At 38.4% G+C, this 26,147-nt stretch overlaps 1 long non-coding RNA gene across 2 annotated transcripts in view; it reads right to left on the bottom strand.

Moving 5' to 3' along the window:
* The window catches only part of LOC136792975 (uncharacterized), a 64,334-nt gene that overhangs the window by 27,395 nt on the left and 10,792 nt on the right, over positions 1 to 26,147 (bottom strand). The window contains exon 2 of one of the 2 annotated variants that reach the window (XR_010837637.1): positions 24,904 to 24,930. The exons of the other annotated variant lie outside the window; for it this stretch is intronic. This is a non-coding gene — a long non-coding RNA (uncharacterized lncRNA). The remainder of the gene's footprint in view (positions 1 to 24,903; positions 24,931 to 26,147) is intronic. 2 annotated transcript variants of the gene reach the window in all.

Raw genomic sequence — 26,147 nt, 5'->3', positions numbered from 1 at the left:
ATTGGGCTTCCCTGGTGGCGCAGTGGTTGAGAGTCCATCTGCCGATGCAGGGGACGCGGGTTCGTGCCCCGGTCCGGGAAGATCCCACATGCTGCGGAGCGGCTGGGCCCGTGAGCCGTGGCCGCTGAGCCTGCGCGTCCGGAGCCGGTGCTCCGCAATGGGAGAGGCCACAACAGTGAGAGGCCCGCGTACCGCAAAAAAAGAATATGACATTGTGCACAGAAGTCCCCAGAGACGGCATTATATGGACTGAGACCATGGAATAAAAAAAAATAAGTCAATATAAATGTCAAAAGGCCATTAGTTAAAGTCATATATTTACAAAATAAAGTCAAGCATTTACTGTTGCTTTACCTTTCTTGACAGCTTCTTGGTAATCTGGACATAAGATGCTAGGACAATAATGACGTGGGCAGATGATGCTAAATAATAAAACAATATTAAGTGTTATTAAATTAAATAAGTACAAAAATAATAAATCTTATTATATAAATAATATAAAATAATATAAATGTAAATTACAAATTAAATAATGTAACAGCTAAGTAACTTAAAAATGGAGAAGGAATGATAAATCAAAAGTATCTCTGTAACAACTAGAGATAATTCTGCAAGCCTTAGATAGCTGTGAAATTGGAACACTATAGAAAATAAAGATGTTAAATTAGGAAGGAGCTCAAAGAGGTTGGAAAACGTATTTATGGTGTTAAAGTGTCCCAGGTAATAGCTACATAACAAAGGTGAGAGTAGATACTGAATATTATGATGGAAAATTCCTAGTATCAACTTGTTGATGAGAGGCGGGCAGTTCAGAGGCAGAATTTGAAGTAGAATTGAGGAAAACTGAAGGTTGCTACTAAAGGAAAGATGAAGGTGTCAAGGAAAAGTCCTGCTAAACATGACCCAGTGAAACAGGCAGGGGGACAGGAATCATTGCTGCATAAAAGATCTAGAAAAGGAAATCAGGAAAGGTTCTTTTTCCCTCAATATTCAACTGATTTCCAAAAATGCAGCCTGTTGAAGTAGGAAATATTTCGATAAAACAGAGAGTAGAATTTTTACTTCTTGGGAAAGGCAGATTAGATAAAATGCTGAAAGATGGAGTAAACCTTTATCTTTATTTTATTCTATTTCACTTCATTTAATCTTTTTTTTTCATTTAATCTTATTTTTAATTTATGAATGCTTATATAGTACTTACCATATATCAGGCACCATTTAAAGTACTCCATAAGCAATAACTAATTTAATCTTCAAAACAACCTGAGAAAATATTCTTGTTATCCCATTTTACAGATGAGAAAACCGAGGCTTGGAGGAGTTGAGTGCCCAAGGTCACACCGTTAGTAAGAGGTGAGGCTGTACACAGGCAATCAGGCTCCACAGTAATGAGACCACTATGCTATGCTGCTTTTATAAGCCAAGGAATTGGTAAGTGACATATTTTGATTAACTCACTCAAATTTCTCAGCTTCTGAATCTTTGAAAGATTTCATGAGTATATGATACAGCTCCACATGCTAGATAATGAAAAAATTGAGGAAATTTGGCCTTATAATATGTTCATTTGTCTTTTTAATTACACGTTGAACCTGAAGGATTCTTTAAAGGATTAAATTGATATTACAAAAAAATAAAACAAGAGACTAGATGAATTGGAAAGATATATTTTTCTGTTATTCCACAATAATTTTCAAAGTGAGATCAGATTAGAAAATGACCAGGTAAGTGGCCATGAATAAAATTCTCCCAAGTGTGCAGACACATTCTACCAGAACACTGTGTGACAGCATTTTTAAGAAGTGTTTCCTGCCACAAAGGTGCTAACGTTAACAACTCCAAAAAAGCTTCAGCCTAAAAGAATAATGTCTTGAAGGGTAAACTGCATTTCCCTATAGATGTCTTAACTATAAGCACCCTTACCTTCAGCTTTGACTCCTTATATTTGCAACCTTACCAATAAGAATGTCATCCTCTCACTCATTCATTCATCAAACATTTATAGGGCTCCAATTGAGATAATCCCCAAACAAGTGAGACATAGTCTCTACTCCTTAAGAAATTCATTTAGAGATTATGAATTTAAGTAAATAATTACAAGGCCATGAGCTCCTGTTTAACAGAGATTCCAATACCACAAGAAGCAGCATCTTTTTAAAAATGTGCAGTGTGCTTCTGGGTCAATATGGTGGAATGAGGACATGCATTATTTCCTCCCATGACTAAAACCCCACTAATGAGAGTAAATGCCAAATTCCTACTTCTGGCCAAAATGGAGTAACAGTGACTTGACTTACCCTCACATCTAAAACAACCAAAAAATGGACAAAATATATGAAACAACAGGATGCGAGACACTGGACATCAGTCAACAAAAACAGTGGTCTTTGGGAATTCCCTGGTGGTCCAGTGGTGTAGGACTCTGCTTCCACCGCAGGAGGCATGGGTTCAATCCCTGGTCAGGGAACTAAGATCCCACATGCCACATGGTGTGGCCAGAAAAAAAGCAAAAAAACAAAACCAAAAAACAAACAAACAAAAAACCAGTGGTCCTTGAGATAAGGGAAACAAATGAGGTGAGCCCAAAGCCAAATGATACATGAGGGAGGCTCCAGGCCATGGCACAAAGAGGACAACCCAGGTGGAGCCTGGTGGACTCCTGGAGTTGAGTGGCTTAAGCTGAGTGCTGGAGGCCATGTAGATAGCTAGAGTTTACAGAGAAGAGTCCTGGAGAGGAGTGAACTGTACAGCGAGAGAACTCCAGAGACTGGAAGATGGTCTTCCTTGAGCATTCAGCTGAAGACTGAAAAGTGCATGCTGGGGAGGAAACTACCCAAGGCCAGGTAAAAAAGCATTAAAAAAGGACTAGAGAACAGTGCTGCTTAATCACACAGACTTGGGAAAAGTCCCTATTCCAAACCAGATTGGAAACCTCAAGATTTACTGGGCTGTGTGTACATACACAGAACAGTTTGCCTCAATTGTGGGGAATAATTACCCCCAAACCAAACATTTCTTTGGCCCTACCAAACACATCTTTAAAGCAAACTATAACATCTAAGATAAGAACCACATTGGATAGGATTAATGGTAGATTAGACCTTGAAGAAGAAAAGATTATTGAACTTGAAGACATGGCAATAGACAGCATTCAGAACAAAAGACCAGGAGGAGGAGAATTATATAAAATGAGCAGAGCATCAGTGAGCTGTGGGATAACTTCAAGCGGCCAAATACATAGGAAATTGGAGTTCCTGAAATGCAGGAGAGAGAGGGCAGGACAGAAAAAATTTTGAAGAACTAATGGGTAAAAATTTTCAAATTTGATTGAAAAAACAATAAGACCACAGATCCACAAAGCTCAACGAATCCCAAGCACAAGAAACATGAAGAAAATGACAGCAAAGTACATCATAATTAACTTGCTCAAAACCAGTGATGAGAAGAAAATCTTAAAAGCAGACCGGGTTTGTGCCCTGGTCCAGGAAGATCCCATGTGCCGCGGAGCGGCTGGGCCCGTGAGCCATGGCCACTGAGCCTGTGCATCTGGAGCCTGTGCTCCGCAGTGGGAGAGGCCACAGCGGTGAGAGGCCCGCGTACTGCCAAAAAAAAAAAAAAAGAAAGATAGTGGAGTCACATTTTTTAACTACTGAAGGAAAAGAACTGTCAACCTAGAATTCTATATTTAGCAAAACTATCTTTTAAAAATGAAAGAGAAAGCAGAGGAGCTGAATGGGCTGGGCATGTGCAGTCTATTGGCTTGAGTCCAAGCACACAGGTGTGGCCTCCAGAGGTGGAGAGTGGAGAATGGGGCCCAGACATGCACCTCTTCCCCTGCAGAGGTCTCTCTAACACCCATGCTGTGACCCGTATAGCTGACTGGCACTGGGAGACAGAACCAACTACTGCAAGATGTTCAGTAGCCTGGTGCCTGCTCGGAGCAGGAATCTGGTGGGAAGCCTCCAGCAGCTAACAAGAACATTGCTTTAATAAAACTTCTTTACAAAATTCAGAAATATTTTAACTTGAAGGAAATGAAACTAAGTAGCACCAAAACAAATGCCATCACGCTCAACATCACCAAATCAGGCAGTACCAAAGCCAAGGATTTAACATGCAAAATGGCAATTAGATTGGCATACTTTGTACCCTTACACATGAAAATTCTTATATTTAATACCCCACTCTTCACCACGTAACGTGGTTTCCAAAATATGTCCAGACCTTCTTCTTCAAGTGAGTATTCGTGAATAAATAATAATAACAGTAGGCATCACTTCTGTCTGTTTAGTACATACCAGGCTCTGTTTAAAGCCTTCACAGATCATTTAATCCTCACAAGAACTCTATGAAGTGGATTCTATTATTGTCCCAATTTTATATGTGGCAATACTGACGCACGAATTAAGCTACTTGCCCCAAAGTTCAAAGTTTTTAAGTGGCAAGGTCAGGATTTGAACCCAGAGTTATATAACAGTTATACTATAAAACTACTATGTATATTGCTTCACTCAGATTTTAAAAAATTAACTGACTTTTAAAATTAGTTTTAGGTTTACAGAAAAATTGAGTAAGGTACAGAGAGTTCCCATACACCCTGTCACTCCTTACACCAGTTTACTCTATTATTAGTGTGGTTTACTTGTTACAATTAATGAACCATTATTGTTACATTATTATTAACTAAAGTCCACAGTTTGCATTCGAGTTCACTCTTTGTGTTGTACATTCTATGGGTTTTGACAAATGTATAATGACATGTGTCCACTGTTACAGTATCGCACAAAATAGTTTCACTACCCTAAAAATACTCTGTGTTCTGCCTATTCATTCCTCCCTCCCCACTAACGCTTGGCAACCACTGATCTTTTTATTGCCTCCATAGCTTTGCCTTTTCCAGAATTTTATATAGTTGTAATCATATAATATGTAACCCTTTCAGATTGATTTCTTTCACTTAGTAGTATGCATTTAAGGTTCCTCCATGTCTTTTGTGGTTTGATAGCTCATTTCTTTTTATTCCTTAATAATATTCCATTGTATGAATGTACCACCGTCTATTCACTACTGAAAGACATCTTGGTTGCCCTCACGTTTTAGCAATTATGAGTAAAGCTGCTAAAACATTCACGTGCAGGGTTTTGTGTGTACACAGTTTTCAACTCATTTGAACACCTCATTCAGTTTTACAGCAAGAAAATCTGACATTATAATTTTTTTTAAAAAGGTAAATAAAGACTTTTTCAGACATACAAAAGCTAAAAGAATTCATTACCAGCAGACTGCACTGCAAGAAATATTAAAGAAAATCCTTTAAACAGAAGGAAATGATATCAGATGGAAATCGGAATCTGCACAAATGAATGAAGAACACTGAAATGGGTACATAAATAAATTTTGCCCCTAATTAAAACCTCTTTAAAAGATAACTGTTGTAACAAAAATAATAACATAATGTGGGATTTGTAACATCTGTAGAGGTTAAATGTATGGCAATAATGGCAAAAAAATGGTTGGAGGGGGAGAAACAGAAATATACTATTGCAAGATTGTTACACTATATGTGAAATAGCATAAAATCACTTGAAGGCAGACTGATAAACTACACATACACACATGCTCTGAAGTACTAACTAAAATAACAAAGAGTTATAGCTGATAAGCCAATAAACAACACAAAATGGAATTGTAGAAAATATTCAAGTAATCCAAAATGAAGCAAGAAAAGAGAAAAAAGGAACAAAGAGAGGATGGAACAAACAGAAAACAAATAGCACTTAAGCCTTATCACATTAAATATACATGGTCTAAATGCCACAATTAAAAGGCAGAGATTGAATAAAAAAAGAAAGACCCAACTATATGTTGTCTATAAGTAACACACCCCAAATATAATGGCAGGAATAAGTTAAAAGTTTGAAGGGTTAAAAGTTTGAAGGATTAAAAAAAAATACCATGCTAACACCAATCAAAAGAGAGCTGTATTAATGTCAAACAAAGGAGAATTCAGAGCAAAGACTTTTACCTGGGATGAAGAATGTCCTTTCCTAATGATAAGGGGATCAATTCATCAAAAGGACATAACAATCGTTAAGTTATAAATGTTTATGTACCTAGTAACAGAGCTTCAAAATACAAGAAACAAAAACTGGAATAATTACAAGAAGATAAATATAGACTATTCCACAAACATAGTAAAGTATTTTGATACTCCTGTCTTGATATATAGACCAAATAGACAGAAAAATCAATAAGGAAATAGAATATTTAATCAACACTATCAAACAACTTATCTAATTGATATTATAGAACATTTTACTCAACAATAGCAGAATAAACATTTTTTTCATGAGCACACGGACATTTACAAGGATCAACCATATTGTAGGCTATAAAACAAGTCTCAGGAAATTAGAAAGGATTCCAGTCACACAAAGTATATTCTCTGATCATAATGGAATTAAATAAAAAATCAACAACAGAAAGATCTCCAGAAAATATTCAAATATTTGGAAACAAAATAACATGCTTTTCAGTAACTCAAGGGCCAAGGATGAATTCAAAAATGAATTTAGAAAGTATTTTTTAACTGAATGAAAATCAAAACAGCAACATATCAGAATTTGAGATGCCACTAAAGAAGTACAAAGTGGGAAATTTATAGTACACAGCTGCCTGTGCTAGAAAGGAAGAAAAATCTCAGCTTCCTACTTAAAAAACTTAAAAAGAAAGAGCAAGTTAAACTTTAAGTATGTAAAAGGAAGGAAAAAATAAAGATAGGAACAGAAAACAATGACATAAAAAAAGAAAAACAATAGGAAAAAACCCCAATGAGACCAAAAGCTGGTTCTTTAAAAAAATCAATAAAATTGATTAACCTGTAGCCAGTCTTTTCAAGAAAAAAAAAAAGAACGAGAAGACGGAATTTCCGATAATAGTTCTGAGAGAAGTGACATCACTATATACTCTACAGATGCTAAAAAGATAGTAAGGGGGGATATTGTGAAGAACTTTATGCCAATGAATCTGACAAGATAGATGATATGGACAAATTCCCTTAAGGACACAAATTATCAAAACACACTCAAGAAGAAATGTATAATCAAAGTCTTCCCATGAAGTAAACTCCAGGCCATATGGCTTCTTCAGTGGTTAATTATATAAACTATTAAGGAAGAAATCATATCAACTCTATACAACTCTTCCAGGAAATTGGAAAGAGTTGGGGAATATTTTCCAATTTATTCTATGAGCATTGCCCCAACACCAAAACTAGACAAAGACATTACAAGCAAAGAAAACAGAACAATATCCTTCACAAATGTAGAAAATTCCAAAAAAATTTTAGCAAATCAAAGCAATAATATATAAAAAGTATAATACATCATGACAAAGTAGAGTTTATCCCAGGAATACAAAGTTGTTTAACATTCAGAAATCGATCAATATAATTCACTATGTTAACAAGCTGTAAAGAAAAAAAAATATTGTCATCTTAATAGATACAGAAAAGGCTTTGACAAAATCTAACATACATTTCTGATAAGAGCTCTCAATAAAGTAGGAATTAAAGGGAACTTCCCCAGTATGATAAAGGGCATCTACAAAAACTATACACTAACATCATACTTAACACTAACAGAGTGAATGTTTCCCCCTAAGATCAGAAACAAGACAACGATGTCCACTCTCACTTCTGTTCAATAGCACACCAGGGTTTCTAGCCAATAGAATAAGTAAAAGAAATAAAAAGCTAGATTGGAAAGAAGTAGTAAAGTTGTCTTTATTTACAGATAACATGATTGTCAATGTAGAGAATCGAATATAATGTACAAAAATGCTTCCGTAACTAATAAGTGAGTTTAAGAAGGTTGCAAGATATGAGATCACTAAGAAAATGTCAATTTTATTTGTATAAGCTAACAATGAATCGTCAGAAATCGAAATTTAAAAAAATTTATAACACCATTAAAAGATAAAATACTGAGAAATTACTGAAGATAAGTGAATTGACATCTGTACAAAAATCTGAAACACTTTGGCGTAAAATCTTGTACATCATTTTGAAATGTCAGAACCATAAAAATAATGAGAGAATCCTAAAAGTTTCCACAGGGAATAAAGAGATCACCCATAAAGGACTGAAAATCACGCTGGCATTAGACTTCTCAACAGTCAAAACATAATGAAGCAAGAGGAAAAGGGAAGTGGTGATGGCGTTAATTAATTTCTCATCTAACACAGCAAGAAACTGATAGACATTGTTTAAAGGTGGTAAATTACCAAATAAATGCATGAGCATATTACATAGAAATGTGGAGCTTTCCACCAGAAGGCCTATAAATAGAATGGGTTAAAATCGACTGCCTCAGGGAGTATGCTTGGAGGAAGAGGATGGTGGGATAGAAAATAAATGCAATCATTTAAAAGTCTTATTTGTATTACTTAATTTTTTAAACCGCATGCGTGGTTTCAAAATACTACTTAAAAAATACATTGGGTACATATTGACATGAGAGCCCAAAGCAAGTTAAGTGGATTCTAGAGTAACATGGCTGCACTTTTCAAAATATGGCCATTATATCCTATGTTACTGCCAGTAGGCAGTTGTTTTCTTCTTAAAATATGCGTGGATTCCACTAAATGTATTTCTTCTCTCCCTCTCTGTCTCTCTCTCCCCCCACCTCCCTCTCATGCTCCCTTGGCAAACAGCCTTTCTGGATGGAACAGTGCTTATATATGAAGCCAACTGATCTAGGACTAAGCTAAATCCACTAGAGTATATGATCTGGATACACAGAGCAGTGACCTCACACCCAAGCTCTGTACATCAGTCAACTCATCCTGAGATGATACGTTCAATCAAATGCACTCTAAGGGGAAATGGGACAAAGGCAGGGTTTTAGAGGAAGAGACAACTTGACCTCAGAATTACTAGGGAAGTGGGTGGTGGAGAATGTCATACACTCTCTCCCAAACTAAAGAAATTCATTCTGTTTTCAATTCTCTCTTAATTCTATTGATATCAAGGAGAAATTCTTAGTTTGTACTGTTATGTATTTAACACCTTTCTCTCTGTAATAGTTACTAAATCTCCCTTTTAATCGAGAGATAGCAGATCTCAGCCTCAGAGTATTTCGCTACTACAAAATTATTGTTTGTATTTATTTCCATGGTTACTGTCTATCTTATATATGACAAGTGAAACATTTGTGGTAGGGACAAAGTTTAAATTTATCCTTTTAAATAAACTTATTTACAAATTAAAAATTAGGTGATTGAAGAAGAATATTAAGTAAATAATAGCACAGGAGGAAAGTTATGGCAATCTTTGAAAAGGTGTTTTCCAAATCACTGAGGTTTGGGGAACTCCAGTCTATCAAAGCTCTGTCCTGGTTAACCTTCTGAATATGGCTACTTGCGGGACAGAGAAACAGGAAGGGAAGAATGGTCTCATTTAGGCTGAACTTGACAGCATTTTCTGGGTGAAAAACTCTGAATTTGCTCATGCTTTTTAATAATCTCCCAATTAAATGCAGCTGTTGTGACATATATCCCAATCTGAAGTGTTCAATAAAACCTAGAATATGGCCTTGGGAGTTGTGGGCCCATAGTTTCTGAAAAGTGGATGGCAGGTAAACTGCTGAGCTGTTTTTTTTTTTTTTTTTTTTTCCCTTTCCAATTATATTTAAAAAAAAAAAAAAAAACCAACTCCCATATATGATTGCACTCCCTAGCTCCACATATATGTTCCCTCAAACTTCAAGCCCTCAACCCAGATAAACATGTGGAAGAGAAGTTTCACATCAAAGCTAAGCAGCTGCAAACGGATTTTAGTACCAGTCACAGTTCTTTCCCCCATGAGCCTCTCCTATAGCTGTGGATGGCAGGAAGGTCACCATGGACGTCTCAGCTCTAAACCTCATCTGAATATGATTATTTGTAAACGTAAGCAGCATACAATAAGCTCAGGATGATAATCCCTGCATGTTTACAAAGAAGTCTGAGGAAAAGAAAAATAAGATTGAGAAAAATAAGTTACAAAAACAATGGTGACAAAAAGATATTATAAACAAATTGAAACACAGGCCATGTGCTGGGAGACTGCAACATGTCTAACAGATAAAAGATTACAACAGAGTTTCTATATTGCTTATATATATGTGTGTACCCACACATGTACACACATAAAACTCCTACAAATCAATATGACAAATAACCCAATGGAAAAACGGTCAAAGTGTATGAATAAGCAAATTATAGGGAGGAAATGCCAGTAGCCAATAAACATAAAACAAGTGGTTCAAGAGAAACGTACATGAAAATAACAAGACACCATTTTGCACCCATTAAAGTAGCACACGTTTTAATGTCTGACAATATATATTTTTTGACACACACACACTGTATTTTATTTTTACAAGAGATAAACTGACACCAAGCATTGTAAATGGATGACCACAAAAAAAGCAGCAATGATCGCAATTACCAACGTCTGACAATATTAAGAGTTGCTGAGGATGCAGAAGACACCAACCCTCGTCCCTTGCTCGTCAATTGGTATCTCCAGGGTGAAGAGCAAGTTGGCCCAGCCTGTTAAGCTGTAAAATGTGCATATTCTGTGGCCCAGCATTTCCACATGTAGGTATAAACCTAGAGAAGCACTTCTGTGCCCAAGAAGTCACATACTACTGCAGCATTTTTAATAATGGAAAAAACTGGAAAAACAATTAAATGTCCCTGTACGGGAGAAAAGCTAAATAACTATAGCACAGGCTGTATGAGATGTTATGAAGCAATGAAAACAAATGAAGTCGATCTATATGGATTAACATGGAAAGGTCTCCAAGAAATATTAACGAGTGAAAAAGCTATTTGCAGAAAGAGACATACAATATTATACTGACACAGGGGAAAAGTCTTTTAAAAACAATGCTTTCTAGTTGCTTAATGCTATTGAATCACAGGTACCAGGCTTAAAAGTAGGAAAACCATTTCAGAGGATACAGACTAAACCGATCATGGTTACTGGGAGAGGAGAGGGCAACAGGAACCTGTATTGGTGGGAGGGCTCCAAGGCTACTTTAACTTATCTGTAATGTTTTAATTTTTTTAAGGAGTTGATTTTTATGTATTACTTGAATAATTTAGATAATACCCTCCAAAAGTTTAAAAGAATAGCAGTAACGCCCTGAGGAGGACTGAGAGAAAGGACAGAGAAGTGAGGCCAGCAGTGTAGGGCGTGTCTATTATTTTATTGAAATTCATGAGAGAATCAGTTGTCTTAATTCCTTATGTGGAAGGCTGTCCACATGGAGGTCCCCTCCCTTCGTAAAGGAATCTGTGAGCTTGCCAGGCTCTCAGGCTCCTGGGGCCCACGTCTCCCTCATTCAATACGACAAAAGGTTGAGACCTCACTGACAAGACCCAAAGAACCCTTGACTGGAGAAAATTCAAAAAGAAAATACACATGCAGTGTAAAGGAATCCCCCGGCTTCTTTATTAAATTGTTATATCCACACATAGCACTTCAGCAGCCAAAATAAAGCCCCCTAATGTGGTCTCCTGGTAATAATACTGTAAAACAATACAAAATGGCAATAACTCTACAAGGTGGAGGTCTGAAATCTGCAGCGTTTCCCTCATGAACCACAACTTGGTAAAATGCAGAGCTATTAGAAAGTAGATCCTCTTCCTACATGTCTTAAAATTCATGTCCTTTTTAATTGCCCAGAATTCATGTCACTTGTGTGAAGTTATAAACATACGCAATCATAAAAATGCATTTAGACACCCTGAACAAAATCAATGCCATATTATTTTAGTTTATTATTCCTTGTAGAGTTCACACTGGTCTTCCTACTTTGATATTTATTTATACCAAAGAAGAGAAAGAACATAAATGCCACACTTGGGATAACTCTAATGCTAGAATTGAGTAGAATACATATAGCTTCTACCTTAATTTAAAAAACTAAAGCCGTCTTTACAAGTCAACCTCACATAATATAGGACAAAGCTGAAGGTCACTGTATTATTCATTTAAAAAGGTACTGATAAGGATTAAAATTAAGGTTCATGAGATTTGAAGAACTGTTAGCTTGCATAAATGGCTTCTTCCTTCTCAACAGGGCAGACGGGGTTGGGGGAGGATGATAAGTGTATAAGAAAGAATATACTTTTTCTTTTTCCCCTGGGCTTTGTTATTTGTCTCTCTTTGGAACCTCTAAGCTCTTTATTCAAGAGGTCCTCTGCTATTCACAACTTTGCTGCTCTTATGAAAAATTAATGATTGCTTTCTCTTCGACAGAAAACTGCCTTATTTTGCAAAAGATTAACAAAGAGCACTCGGTGCAGAAGTGATTCCCTCAGCAGGAGAAGCTTATCTCACACCAACCCATTTATGGCTGGGGGAAAATACCCCGTTAGTTCAAGGATAGCAAGTAAATAGATGATGTGCAGCCTGGTACAGACTGTAGAACAAGGACTACGTCCTTCACAAAAGGGACGTGCCAACAAAAACCAGCCGGTCCCCAACAGCAGGCTGACCCCACGCCCTGCCCACTGACTCCTTTATGCCTCACACACTGAGTGCTGTGCTGTGTTTGCAAGCTATTGTTCGGCAGGCAGATTTTCTGCGAGGGGGTTAACAGGTGACAGCAGTTATCCCATATGCAATAGCAAGAACAAAAGAGAGAGGACGCTTCTAGTTAAGCTACCAATGCTCAGAAAACACTTCTGAAAACATCACAGCTCAGTATTGCATCCTCCTGGAATGGAGGAGTTGGGGAGGGTGGGCAGGGGCGAACTTGTTTCAGAATGATTTACCAAGGTAAGGAGAGAGTGTAAATCGCAAAAAGAAAATATTTCAAGCTCATATTTTGTCATGTGTATACATCAGTCTTCATTTTAATATCCAGTGCTGTCCTCAAAGGAATTTCTGATGAAATTCCACTTTCAACATTTAAAAGCCCTACATTTTTATATCACATCTCCCCTATAGTTGAAAAAACTGAAGTGTTGGGAGGTTATGTCAATTGCTGGTCAATTTGTGTGTGTGTTCGGGGGGCAGGTCTCAAACTCAGCTCTTCTCACTCAAACCAGCACTCTCTGGTAAGGTGGTAGAAGGGCGTTTGGCCAGGAACTGCAGGCAGAACAAATTACAAAACACTTGATGAGAACAAAGGGTCCACCAACCTGACACTAAATACATATTAATAAGTGAATTTAACCAATATGCATTCGGCATCTACATTGCCTTGGACTTCATGGGGCTTACAGACTAGTTGGGGAGGAAGAAGTGAACAAATATTTACACAGATAACCGTACAATTGCACTTGTAAAGAGCCAGACTTCTGGAGATGTGGTACAAGGTTATATCTTTCATTTTTTTTGGTTTTTAAATTGTTGATTTTTAAGTGTTTGGAGTAGGCAAGCACTGAGCTTGGGTGGTTAAAAGTGTGGTTAAAAGTGTGGTTAAAAGTGTGGTTAAAAGTGTGTCATGGGGGGCTTCCTTGGTGGCACAGTGGTTAAGAATCTGCCTGCCAATGCAGGGGACACGGGTTCACGCCCTGGTCTGGGAAGATCCCACATGCCGCGGAGCAACTAAGCCCGTGCGCCACAACTACTGAGCCTGCGCTCTAGAGCCCGCGAGCCACAACTACTGAAGTCCGCACTTTTAGAGCTTGTGCTCTGCAACAAGAGAAGCCACTGCAATGAGAAGCCCGCAGTGAAGAGTAGCCCCCACTCGCCGCAGCCAGAGAAAGCCTGTGCGCAGCAACAAAGACTCAATGCAACCAAAAAAAAAAAAAAAAAAAAGTGTGTCATGGAGAATCTATAAAAGATAGTTCTGCATTGCTCAGTTGTTCTCAGCGGTGTTTGTCCGTTTTTCTGTATCACTAATTGAATATAACATGACAATTAGAGAAATTAGCTGCTCTTTAACTTCAGTATACTTTTCAGAGAGCACTAAATTTACAGTGCTTTTCCTCATTATAAGAATCTTGAAATATTTGAGGGACAATGACTGTCCTCATCTGTAGTGTACTTTCTCTGTGCCAACCACTGCTCGAGGATGTTCTGACGTGTTACGACTCATTTAATCTTCACACAGGTCGCAAGAGGCTTGTGCTATTATGACCCATTTTACAGCTGCGGAAGCTGAGAAACAAAGAATGGAAGTGATTTGCCTAAGGTTTCTAGGTAATAGGTGGTAGAGCTGGGATTCAGACCTGGTAGACTAGTTCCAGTCTGCATGATTTCTGTCTGAAAAGGTATGTTATTTAAAATAATTTTTAAACATCTAAAATCACTTACAGCATAATTATAGATAGCAGAACCCAATAAGTAGAAAAGGAAAAGCGGAAAAGAGCCCAGAAAAAACACTCGAATTTTAGAGTATACAATGAAAGGCAAAATCAACTCTTGCTTTAAAATCTATTACAAGGATTTTACCACTGTCAACATTTTATTATTAGATATCAAAAGATCATTACCACAACAACATAACATTCACGATGACATAAAAATGAACTTTGTCCCTTAAGGAAAATGCTATAAATATGCACAAGAAAATATTTTTTTCCTAGAAATTGCAGTCAGCCAATAAATCACCAAGTCATATATGTCAGCTTTTGTTTCTTTTCCCAGAACTTAACACGTGAAGATCCAGTAAGACTTGCAAACCGTTCAAGAATGAGTAAAGCCTGTTAGAAGCCACAGTTAGAATCTAAAACTTAAAACGTCTGTATGACAAAATAAATCATAAAAAGGGTAAAAGACAAGTTATAAATAGGGAGTAAATATTCACAACATATTTAGTAAACAAAAGATTGTTAAGCAGAAATTATAAAGAAATCCTACAAGTCAATAAGATAAACAGCTCAATAGGAAGAAACCATAAATGATAAAGTCAAGACTTTCACAGAAAAGGAATTTCAAGTGGATAATAAACATGGATGAGAAACCTCACTAGTAATTAGGGGAACACAAATTGAAACCACAAGAAGTTACTACCTGTTTTAGATGAGCAAAACTTTAAGTTGGTCAATATCAGATGTTGGCATACATGTGGGAAAATGAATGCTTTCATTCACCTGGTGGGAGTTATAAATGGCACAGCCAATTTGGAGGAATTAAGTACCTAGTGAAAGGGAAAATAAGCAAATCCTATGATCTTAAAATTGTTTGTCCTAGAGAAACACTTGTGTAGACACACTAGAGAATATGAACAAGGACAGTCGTTGCAGCATTATTTGACATAAACCGGATGTAACTTAAATATCCATCAGCAAGAGAATGGGTAACTAAAATTGTGGTATGTTCATTTGATTTAATAGTTAGGGACACGAATATAGATTTAAACATAGCAAAATGCATGAAGCTGAAAAACAACGATAAAAGTGAAAAAAGTTGCAGAACAAAATACAGTGTAATATTATTTATATAAATGTTAAAAAAATCCATGCAAACAATATTATGTGTCTCTAAGTATATTCATACATATATATATGTAAAACTATATGAAATGGCTGGAAGGATACACACCAAGTTCAGAGAGTAAGGGAAGGAGACTATGGCTGGATGCATAAGCAAAGGGAGATTTAAACTCAATAAGATGCTATTTTTTTAAAGGGAGAATTCACTCATATATAATTTGTATAATTAAAAAATATATTATATACATAGAAAGAAGACTGGATCAAATATGCCAGTGATTAATTCCAGGTGGTGGGAATATTGCTGGTTGCTCCTTCCCCCCTTTAAAAAAAATAGTTTTACGTTTTTGCAAGTTTCCAAAATAAATAAATACAATTCACAAATCAATAGAAATGTAACTGTGATTTTTAGCTGAACCTGCAGTGTCATGCTCTACCTCTTGTCATTCGCTTTTCTTTATTTTTATCTTACACAATTATGCTCTTAAATAAGAAAAAAAATTAGAGTCAGAACATTTTGATCCTCCATTTTTTTTAACAGAAAAGAACATAATGCATTTGAACAACATATCCTTTTTGTGTTTTTTTTTTTTTGTCTGAGAGAACTTTGAAATCAGAGAGGCATATGTTCCATAAGTTATGGATGGCATTGTTTGAAAGACATCAAGTTTGTGGGTTGCATCATTTCAGGGAATCTCACTAAGATGCATCTTTAAATAACAGTTATAACAAAGAGTTAAAGAACTATTTGCCACTCTGACAGTTACATCTAAGATGCACTATTAGTTAGTGGTTTATAGCTCAGCTGTCCAGTAAAGTAACAACATGCTTTTATTTAAATTAATTAAAAGTAAATACAAAATCCAAAGTTAGTAGAAGGGAAGAAATCATGAAGATTAGAGCAGAAATAAATAAAAAAGAGACTAAAAAAACAATAGAAAAGATCAACGAAACTAAGAGCTGGTTCTTTGAAAAGATAAACAAAATTGATAAATCTTTAGCCAGACTCATCAAGAAAAAAAGACAGAAGGCCCAAATCAATAAAATCAGAAGTGAAAAAGAAGATGTTATAATCAGCACCACAGAAATACAAAGGATCATAAGAGATTACTATAAAAAAGTATACGTCAATAAAATGGACAACCTAGAAGAAATGGACAAATTCCTAGAAATGTACAATCTTCCAAGACTGAACAAGGAAGGAATAGAAAATATGAACAGACCAATTATCAGTAATGAACTTGAGTCAGTAATCAATAAAAACCTAACAAACAAAAGTCCAGGACCAGATAGCTTCACAGGTGAGTTCTACCAAACATTTAGAGAAGAGTTAACACCTATCTTTCTTAAACTATTTCCAAAAATTGCAGAGAAAGGAGCATTTCCAAACTCATTCTACGAGGTCAGCATCACCCTGATACCAAAAACAGTATGTCGCTGAATGTTTATGTAACATTGAGTCATAGTTTGGTAACTTTTTCCATTGAAATTCAGAATGTGCTCATTCATTCAACATTTACTGAGTGCCTATTATGTGCCAGGCCTTGTTCTAGGAACTGAAGATATGTCCGTGAACAAAAAAGATAAGGACCCCTACCCTTGCGGAACTTATATTCTAATAGAGAACACAAGCAAGAAGCATGGTATACAAGTAAATTACACAGCATGACTGAAGGTAATAAGTACTGTGGAAAAAACAGAAGAGCTACAGGAAATCTGAATTTGGGGAGAGGTCAGATTATAATTTTAAAAGCAGGTAGGGTAGGGCTCACCGAGAAGGTGCCATTGGAGCAATTACTTGAAAGAGGTGAGAGAGTGCACATTGCAGATTTGAGAAGAGCTGGAGAGGCAGAGGTAACAGCCTGTGCAAGGGCCCTGAAGCAAGAGCACAGCAAAGAGGTTAGAGTGAGTTAAGTGAGAAGGAGAGGAGGAAGAGAGAGCTCAGAGATAAGGAGGGTGGGGAAGCAATAGTGCAAAGAGCTGTCAGCCAGCGTTAGGACCTGGGCTTCCACTCAGATGGAGATGGGATCCTCTGGGTAGCTTTCAGCAGAAGAGTGACAGATCTGACTTATACTGCAAAGGGGCATGATGGCTACTGTACTGAGAAGAGACTGTAGGGCATGGAGGGTGGGGGCAGGGACAACAGGAGGAGGCCACAGCACAGAGTCCCTGGGACAGATGATGGTCTTTGGGCAATGGTGGGAGAAGTGGGGGGGAGGTGTGAGAAGTGGTTAGATTTTAGATGTTGATACTGTAGTCTGACAGATTAGAGAAGAGAAGGGCCAGAGAGGGCCAGGTCAGGGAGTTGTTTCTACAGGATGAGGGACATGAGCAGCTTTCAAAACATGTGTCCTCCTGACACATCCCTAAAAACCACGTGGAAAACTCAGTATATTTGGTGTAATACTGGAAGCGAGCATCCTTATACTCACATTAAGTATCAACCATACTCATCTCTTGGACACCTCCTTCTAACAAAAGTGCAAATATTCCGCTCTTGGCAAGCAAATGCTCTTGGTATTTGATGTCTACAAATGCCAAAAACCACACCTAGGGATTTCAAGTATTCATTAGCAGTAGAGTCCCTCATCCAAACTTAAAAAAACAAAAAACAAAGCAAATCCCTATTTTGGTAGGAAAGCGGCAAGTCAAAAATGTACATTAGCACTTAAAATAAATAAGTGGATAGAAGGATCTCAGGAACCCCTTGGAAGTGGGTGCCATGTGACACAGCCCAGGTTTGCAGCTTTGCAAATGGTTTTTGTACTCAGAGTGAGATGCAGATCCTGTGTTCTGTCAAGGCTGCTGGGCCTTGACAGAGCAGCAGAGCAAATACTGCTTCAAGACCTCAACTTCAACAACCTATGAGGACCTAGCTTGTAATAACGTGATTAGAAAAAAATCTTTTTATTTTCTGCCATACTGCTAATGCTGTTAGGGGGATAAGTGGAGACAAGGGTGGGGGAGGAAGTGGACACATAAAGGGTGATAACTTCTGCCCTTAGTTCTGTATATTTCTCTATCATTTGCATTTTAAATAAGAATTATGTTAATGTAATTCTTTAAGTAAAAAAATAATATTCTTCTTTCACCTACATATCTCATGATATACCTCAATTCCCCTAGTAGGAGTTTTCGGGAGGATGAAAAACGGTTGGTTTCCATATTCTGTGAAGGAACCCATAATATACTCAAAGACAATGATCAAGCTTTCCCCTCGACATTCTTTTCCAGAGTAAACAGCCAAGAACTGGTTATTTTTGCACAAGTCACCACATACTTCAAAAGGATTAGGTGTTACACTGCATAAATCCTTGAGGGGCTTATAACTGCTGGTAATGGCACGGGACTCATTTTAATGATAACTCTTACACCTTCTTCCTTTAGAAGGCTAGATGCTGATGAGGAGGAGACAGAGATGGACAAACGGCAGGGACTCTGTGCTGAGACAACACAGAAGGAGGACATGTGCATGAAGATTTGGAAAGGGACGTTCTTGACATTGTGTGTGCACAGGTCACCAGTCCCCCCTTTTTTGCCCCAAGCCTGAGAACGAAAAAAAAGTGGACCGGTTGGCATTTGCTAAACTTTGATGGTGAAGATTACTGAACCATATGGTAGAGTATTCTAAATAGCAAACATGGGGAAAATAGGATCTCATTAAACTCAAGATGAGAAGGACACTTGAAGATCATCGATCTTGTAGGCTGGGGTACTGAAAATGTAAAGTGACATCCCCAAAGGAGATACTGAATAACACGAAAAGAAAAATGTTGGTGACGTATTGATTAAGCCTCATGTGCTGCATATCCTCTGTGTGTTCCTCCAGAGCCGCTCTCACCCTTTTCCAACAGGCTCTGTGCCCTCTAGACTGATGAGTGTGAACGGCCTGAAAAGGCTCCCTGGGGCTCTGGTTTCTGGTTGGGGCCAGTGGGAGCCTCAGCAGGGGTTCACAGGAAAGGAAGGGGGAGAGTTGGGGCATTTACAACTCTGGTTCTCTCCCTGAGGGGTTGCCCAGGGCTGACTGCTTCTGTTTTATGTGGTCTTGGCTCCTATCAGGTTACTCTCTGTCTCTCCGTGTCTGGTAATTGCTCCTTCCCCTGGCTTCTTCAGGCCTGGAGTGGTAACAACTGTTATTACTCCTGAAGTACTGCACTGTCCCTTGTGATTTCACTACACCCTGTCCACCCTTTGTAAATATCCCCTTTACTCATTTCTCCTCCAATAACCCGATCTGATCATGCCATTTTTTTGTTGTTGTTGTTAAGAATCAGAAATACCAACAAAGGAAGCTCTTAATTAGGTCCTTGGTGTCTTGAAAATTTTAGTGGACATTTGTCACTCTTTTTGCACCTTCCCTAAATCCCTTCCCCCAACCCCCCCGAATCTGAGCTAACTTTCTTGTCTGGTGATTTCCCTACCTCATGGCCCTTGATGAGAGATGGAGACCAACAACTACTTGGAAGGCACATCTTCACTTTCCCAGCCTCCCTTGCAGCTAGGGCTCAGACATGTGATCCAGGCTCAACCAATCAGATAGAGTTTGACTCTTGACATGACATGGGAAAAGGGGGACTGCAGAGAACCCATTCTGGTTGGGGTGGAAGCAGCACTGGGATCTACATCAGTTCCCAGAGGGAGCAGATGAGTCTAGTGTCAGGCTCGAGGTACAGGTGGTACATCTGAAGGAATCTGCACCCAGCAGTGGTGGCAAGTTGGTTCCCTGCAGAAGTTTTATGTATTGCTCCTGCTTCTGGGGTACCCAACACTTGTCTCTATGGACCCCCCAGGACCTTCAAGTAACCCAAGAACCTTCAATTCATCCCTTTCCTGCTTGAATGAGCTAGAGTTGTTATACTGCTTGAAACTAAGAACTCTGCCTAATAGAAAAATCAAGCTAATATTTTGCCCCAGAGATTTCTGGCATCCTAAAATCCTCATCTCATTTTAAATAAATAAATATTAAAGAAATATTAAAATATTTTTTAATAATAAATAAACCCATGTTTGAGTATCTACTCAGTTTCAATTACTGTGCTAGGTGTTACAAAGCTAATTAAGATGGAAAAGTAAATAACCATAATCAACACGATAAACACTGTAATTGATCCTTCAGTTTTGGAGTACAGATGCAGAAGTGATTGATTCTGCCTGGGAAGGTTCTGGGAAGTTTCAGAAAGGTAGTGAGCTGAATAGAGGGATGAGTACAGGTAAGAAACAGTGTGAAATGTTTGGCATGTCCAGAGAATGTAGGTGAGCTCAGAGGGGCTGGAGTAGAGCACAGTCAAGCGTCAGTGGAGGTGAGGCTGGGAAAGTGAGCCAAGGACCAGTGGCAAACCATCTGAACTTCACTCTCTAGGCAAGCAGGAGAAGCCACAGCCATGGGTTCTGGAAGATGGGTTGAAGAGGGCGAAGAATAGAAGCAAGAAACCTGTTTATTCTCACACAGGGCTATGACTACAGCAGAGGCTATGGTATTGAGAGGCAGGTAGAGACGTGAGAAACATTTAAAAAGATGCAAGTGAGAGTTCCCCTCCTGTTGGGTGTGGAGAGCCAGGGAGGATTCCAAGAGTGTCTTGAAGCTCTAGCTTGCAGGAGTGGGTGGGTGGCAAAGTTTCCTACTAATATGGGACACTTGTCAATTAGCACAGCTTTGGTGTAGAGGGAGAAATTGACATGCCCATACCCTTTCTTATCTTAAGAATGTACTAATACATGCATTTTTATACACTGGGATTTTGCTTCTAATCATTGCTACAAACAAAGGAAGGATGGAGTTATTTCAAATCTGGTTGCTATTATTCCCTGCTATTTGTGAGGCTATTCTAATTGCTATGGGTATACCATAGCCTTAAAGTGCATGATCATCTGGAATGTTCCTGGGCTGGCATTTAGGAAAATACAATTCTTTAGAAGGGCTAAAAGTAAGCTATTTAAATTCTCTCCACACTAACCTCTTTCTCAGCTCTGGTATAACCGTGACCTAGATCCACTTACCTAGTCCACTGCCAGATCCACGCTAGAACATTTGGGAGGTCACCGGACCCCAGGACCAACACTAGTCCTCTCTCTGGTCCATCTGCTGTTGACTGTCTCCATTCCATTCCTGACCCTGGCTTCCCCTGCCAAGTGCAATTTTGAGAGCTGACAGTGGCAAGCTTGGCTTCCCAATATGTCCTTTTAATGTAAACTTACAAACTTCAAGAATGTATTTGGCTCTGCCCCCTGTGGTACTAAGCCTCATTGCTGACAGCATTTTGCCTTTGTTGTGAACAGTAAAGTTCTTCTAGTTGGCTTTTTGTTAAGAAGTGTGTGGACCTGGGGTTTGATGACATCTTTAGACTTGGATTCTAAAAAGGTGCTACCACTGTGCACTTGGCTAAAGGAATCACTTACATTTTATCAGTGAATGGCTTTCATTTATCAAATTCTCAGTCAGCACAAAAAGCTAAGGCCATGCGATGAGTACTATACTACAACACTCCTCACTTCTGAAAGCACAAAGCGATGACTGGTAGCTTTACAGATGTTATGTGGAAACCAAATACAGAAACAGCTCTGTTATCCCACACCTAGAGAAACAGAAGATGCATGGTCATTTATTCATTTTTGCTCCCTTTCTGAACAATCATCTATCAAGTGGTGTGATTCTCTACTAGACCATGAGTCTCTGAGGACAGGATAAGCTTCTAATCCATATCTAAATTCACATCATCTGGCACAATGAATGTTACATGGCTGGGGGCAAATAAAAGTTCACTGAATTAATCTGTAATATATAGCAAGAGAACTCACAGCAAGAGGGGAGTTACTCTCAGCCACACTAACTGGGCAACTGAAACTGCTTTGCCACCAGCAGCACTAGAGGCAGAGCCAGTGACTATTACCATGTCATATGAAACTCCCAAATGAATGGAGAAACTAGACTCATAGATAAGCAATACAGTCATCAAAGCAACAGTGTCTTAGAGATTTTTTTAAAAGTCATAACCATGCCACATAAGCAATAAATTATGAAGGCTGAGCATGTGAATAAAACTTAATATGGTCATAAATTTTATGACAAAGTTAATTTGACACACATTTAATGACATGCATAATCATTATTATGCAGCACTGTAATCAGACATTAATAAGTAATACACAACGACTGTAAGAGTCTTTACTTGTGTTCAGACAAACCAAATGCTTAGCATTTTTCCCCCTTCTTAGTTATTAATTCTTCACACCTACTCTATCCATCCGTTGTGATGGGCTTCTTCTGATGCTGTGAGTAACTTAATCCTCAATGCACAGATACAGAACCTTTACTAAGACAGTCTCAAACAGGTAAGGCTCTCTGCATTCCCTTTGCCACCTAAGACAACTGAAGCAGAAGTCTATGGATGCTCTGTCCACAGCCCTGGGACCACCTTCAATGTATTCCAACTCTGATAGCCGGATGTCTGCTGTTGGGAGGTGGATCACTGGGGGAAATGGAGAATGTTCTCCAGCTTCCTGGCAACTTGGAAGAGGGTGGAAGGCAAGAGTACACCTGGCTCGAGCAGAAAGGGGAGAAGAGAGAGTCCCATTGTTCAGGAAAAGCTGCTCCACACGCCTGATCTGCAACAATTACACAGTCCAAGTATCTCTGGGCAATAGGTCTCTGGTGGTCCTGATGTCTAGACCAACCCCCAGTTCATTCTTCTCAGGGAGGAAACCAGGATATTTCAGAGACTTTCATTTTATAGTTAGAGAAAAAGTTAGGCACAAACAGCCGGGCTAAAAGGTAAATGACTAACAGCTTCTTTTCTATTTTTATGGTGGGGAGGAGCTTAAGAACATAAAGGCACTAACAACTAAAAACAGAGGAAGGAAGGTCCCTGTCAAACAAAAGATAGAGAAGCGGGAGGGCGGCAGTGCCCAAGGCCAAGCCCCTCTCCTATGTCTGGCCAACAGATCTGCCTATTACAGCTCTGGGGCTGGGGCGGGAACAGAGATGCTGCATAGGTAGGTATCCTATGCCATCCCTGCTGATCAACACAGAGACCCACTGAGTGTTAAATTCCAAGCCAGAAACACAAATGTAGAGAATACACCCTCACTAGTGTCAGAAGGAATCTAAGTAGTGGTAGTGGTATAGGAAAGGATCACACATAGAGTTTACGGTCCAGTGTCACTGCTCATTATCCTGTATTCTGAGTAGGTCACCTGCAGTATATGGACCCCGATTTTGGCATCTGTGAAACAGAGGTAAATACTCTTCATCCTGCACATGCCAGAGTTGATTATGAGGCTCATGTGATGCGCCCCTGGGAAAGATGTGTTGTTTAGCCGTCTGACTGAATGGGTTGAACCCCTGTTCAACACATTGCAGCTCAACCTGAGCAATCTATTTACCATTGGTTTCCTCATCTGAAAGTGAGATTTAAAAAAAAAATCATAAGATTATCCCAATGATTAATTGCAGCAATGCATGTAGAGAATTTAGCCTGGTCCTTGGTACTAATTATATTGGCTATTAAAAGCAATATGTAAAATACAGAGTATTTTATAGATGTTTAAGGCACTGAAAATAAACTCGTTGCTTACTGCAATAGTCCTGAGCCCTTTCAGAGGGCTAAAGTCAGAACATAAAAGGTTAATGATTTGGCTGTGCAAACGTGGTATGCTTCTCTTTGCTCTGGATACAGTGGGCTTACCCTGTTATTAAAACCTGTTTAGTGGATATTGAGCTGCCATGAGGCTTAACATTTAGTTCCAGTTATTAGATTAAATATTTGCTCAGAATGGTATTTGAATTGCCAGGTTCTAGATTTTTCTGGTTGGTAAGGACTCCTTTGTATTTTGTACAGAGGCTAAAAGTGGTAGACTGACTACAGAACAGATGTACCATCTCTCAAAGGATATTAAAAGCATGGTTCAGGGGCTTCCCCGGTGGCGCAGTGGTTGAGAGTCCACCTGCCGATGCGGGGGACATGTGTTCGTGCTCTGGTCCGTGAAGAGCCCACGTGCTGCGAAGCGGCTGGGCCCGTGAGCCATGGCCGCTGAGCCTGCGCGTCCGGAGCCTGTGCTCCGCAACGGGAGAGGCCACAACAGTGAGAGGCCCGCGTACCGCAAAACAAACAAACAAACAAACACCATGGTTCACTATAACACTGTACCTGGTGGCACAGAATTCAATGAGTGAACTGAACTTTACTTGATGAGGAAACATTGGGTGGAAGAGACAGGACTTTATTTTAGGTATGTTTCATGATCAAATCATTCTGATTTAAACATCTAAGACTTTGTTGCCATGCTCTTTTCCCCTTACTTTCAGCCTGCTAAGTGCGCGGTTAAGTACATTTCTGATTTAGAGTTTGTTAACAAAAAAAGATACTATATGATAGCCAAATCAATATTAAGCACTATAAACGAAAAACTTATAAAATTATAAACTAAACACGTATGTGACTACACTAACTTTTGTTAATGTATGCTTACCTCTCCTCACGGGCACATTCCTTCATGCTGACGTTCTCACATAGTATGAAAATAAGGCAGATGCATTTTGGAAAACAAAACAACACACTTTAAGCAAAATCTTACACATCTCAAATTCATGATTAACTAAATTTTAGAATTTAATAAGTTCATTAGGTTAGTTTGGATGCCTGGGTGCTTCTATCCCAAATCATGATCTTTGAGGGACTTCTGGGTCCATGTTACACAATGATCGCATGACACTTTCCAAAGTTACTCATCTCAACACATCACAGGAAGAAAGGTCATATTCCATATAAGTTTCTATATATCTATACCATGTGCTCAAAACATCTAGGAAAAATAAGCTTGGTATTTATAAGATGAAGCTCTCTGAGTGGTGTCATAGATGTGTCAGGCCAATCAGCTTGCAATGGTAAGAAGAACACTGGTATGTACAGAAATGGGGTGGGAAAGGAGCAACAGAATAAAGGATTTCTTGTTAAGGGATGAGAAAGAAACATCAATAGCATATCACAATAAAATGAGCTTTAAAAAATCTTTGAAACTTAAATCTTCAAAATGACAAGAAAATACAAATGATTCACAAATAAACCCAATGGGTCAAATCCTGTTAAACGCCTGACTGGGAAAAGCAGTGAGTTCAGTCTATACACTTAAACCCATTGGCTCACTTTTCACAGCGTCCACTTCTTAGTATGTTATTAATATGTTTTGCAAAAGGACGTATTGGTAAATTGTACACATCTACTTCTAGGTACCATCATGTAACCTGGTACAAAGTAAGCAATCTTCCTACAGGTAAAAAATTTGGATGGTGTGAAAATTAGAAAAAGAAATGTCCTATCATTATGTTGTGACCAGGTTTATGGCACGTGAAATTCACCTTCACCCAGTAAAAGGTTAAAACCTGGATATTAAAAGGTAATGCTGTACCAGTAACACGTTACCCCTCATTTCCCAAAATGTCAGATCACAAAAGTATCACTTATGTAATTGCTTGTAGTTTATTCCTTTGCTGTTGTCTTTTCTCTGCACATCTTTCTAATAATTTTTTAAAAGTGGATATGTAATTGTCATGTGAACAGCTGGAAAAATGATTAAAAGTATGGAAAAGCGTAATACGAATGCCAATAATCTGTTTCTAACGGTAATATATATGAAGCACTATTTAGGGGCAAAAGAGAAAAAGGAAGAAAAAAAGAGAGGTTTATCATCTTTGAAATTTTGAAAACTGAACTTCA

This window comes from Kogia breviceps, chromosome 18 (genome assembly GCF_026419965.1).
Source record: "Kogia breviceps isolate mKogBre1 chromosome 18, mKogBre1 haplotype 1, whole genome shotgun sequence".
Taxonomy (NCBI): Eukaryota; Metazoa; Chordata; class Mammalia; order Artiodactyla; family Physeteridae; genus Kogia; species Kogia breviceps.
The sequence above is the reverse complement of the archived record's forward strand: the minus strand, read 5'-3'. Positions and strand labels throughout refer to the sequence as shown.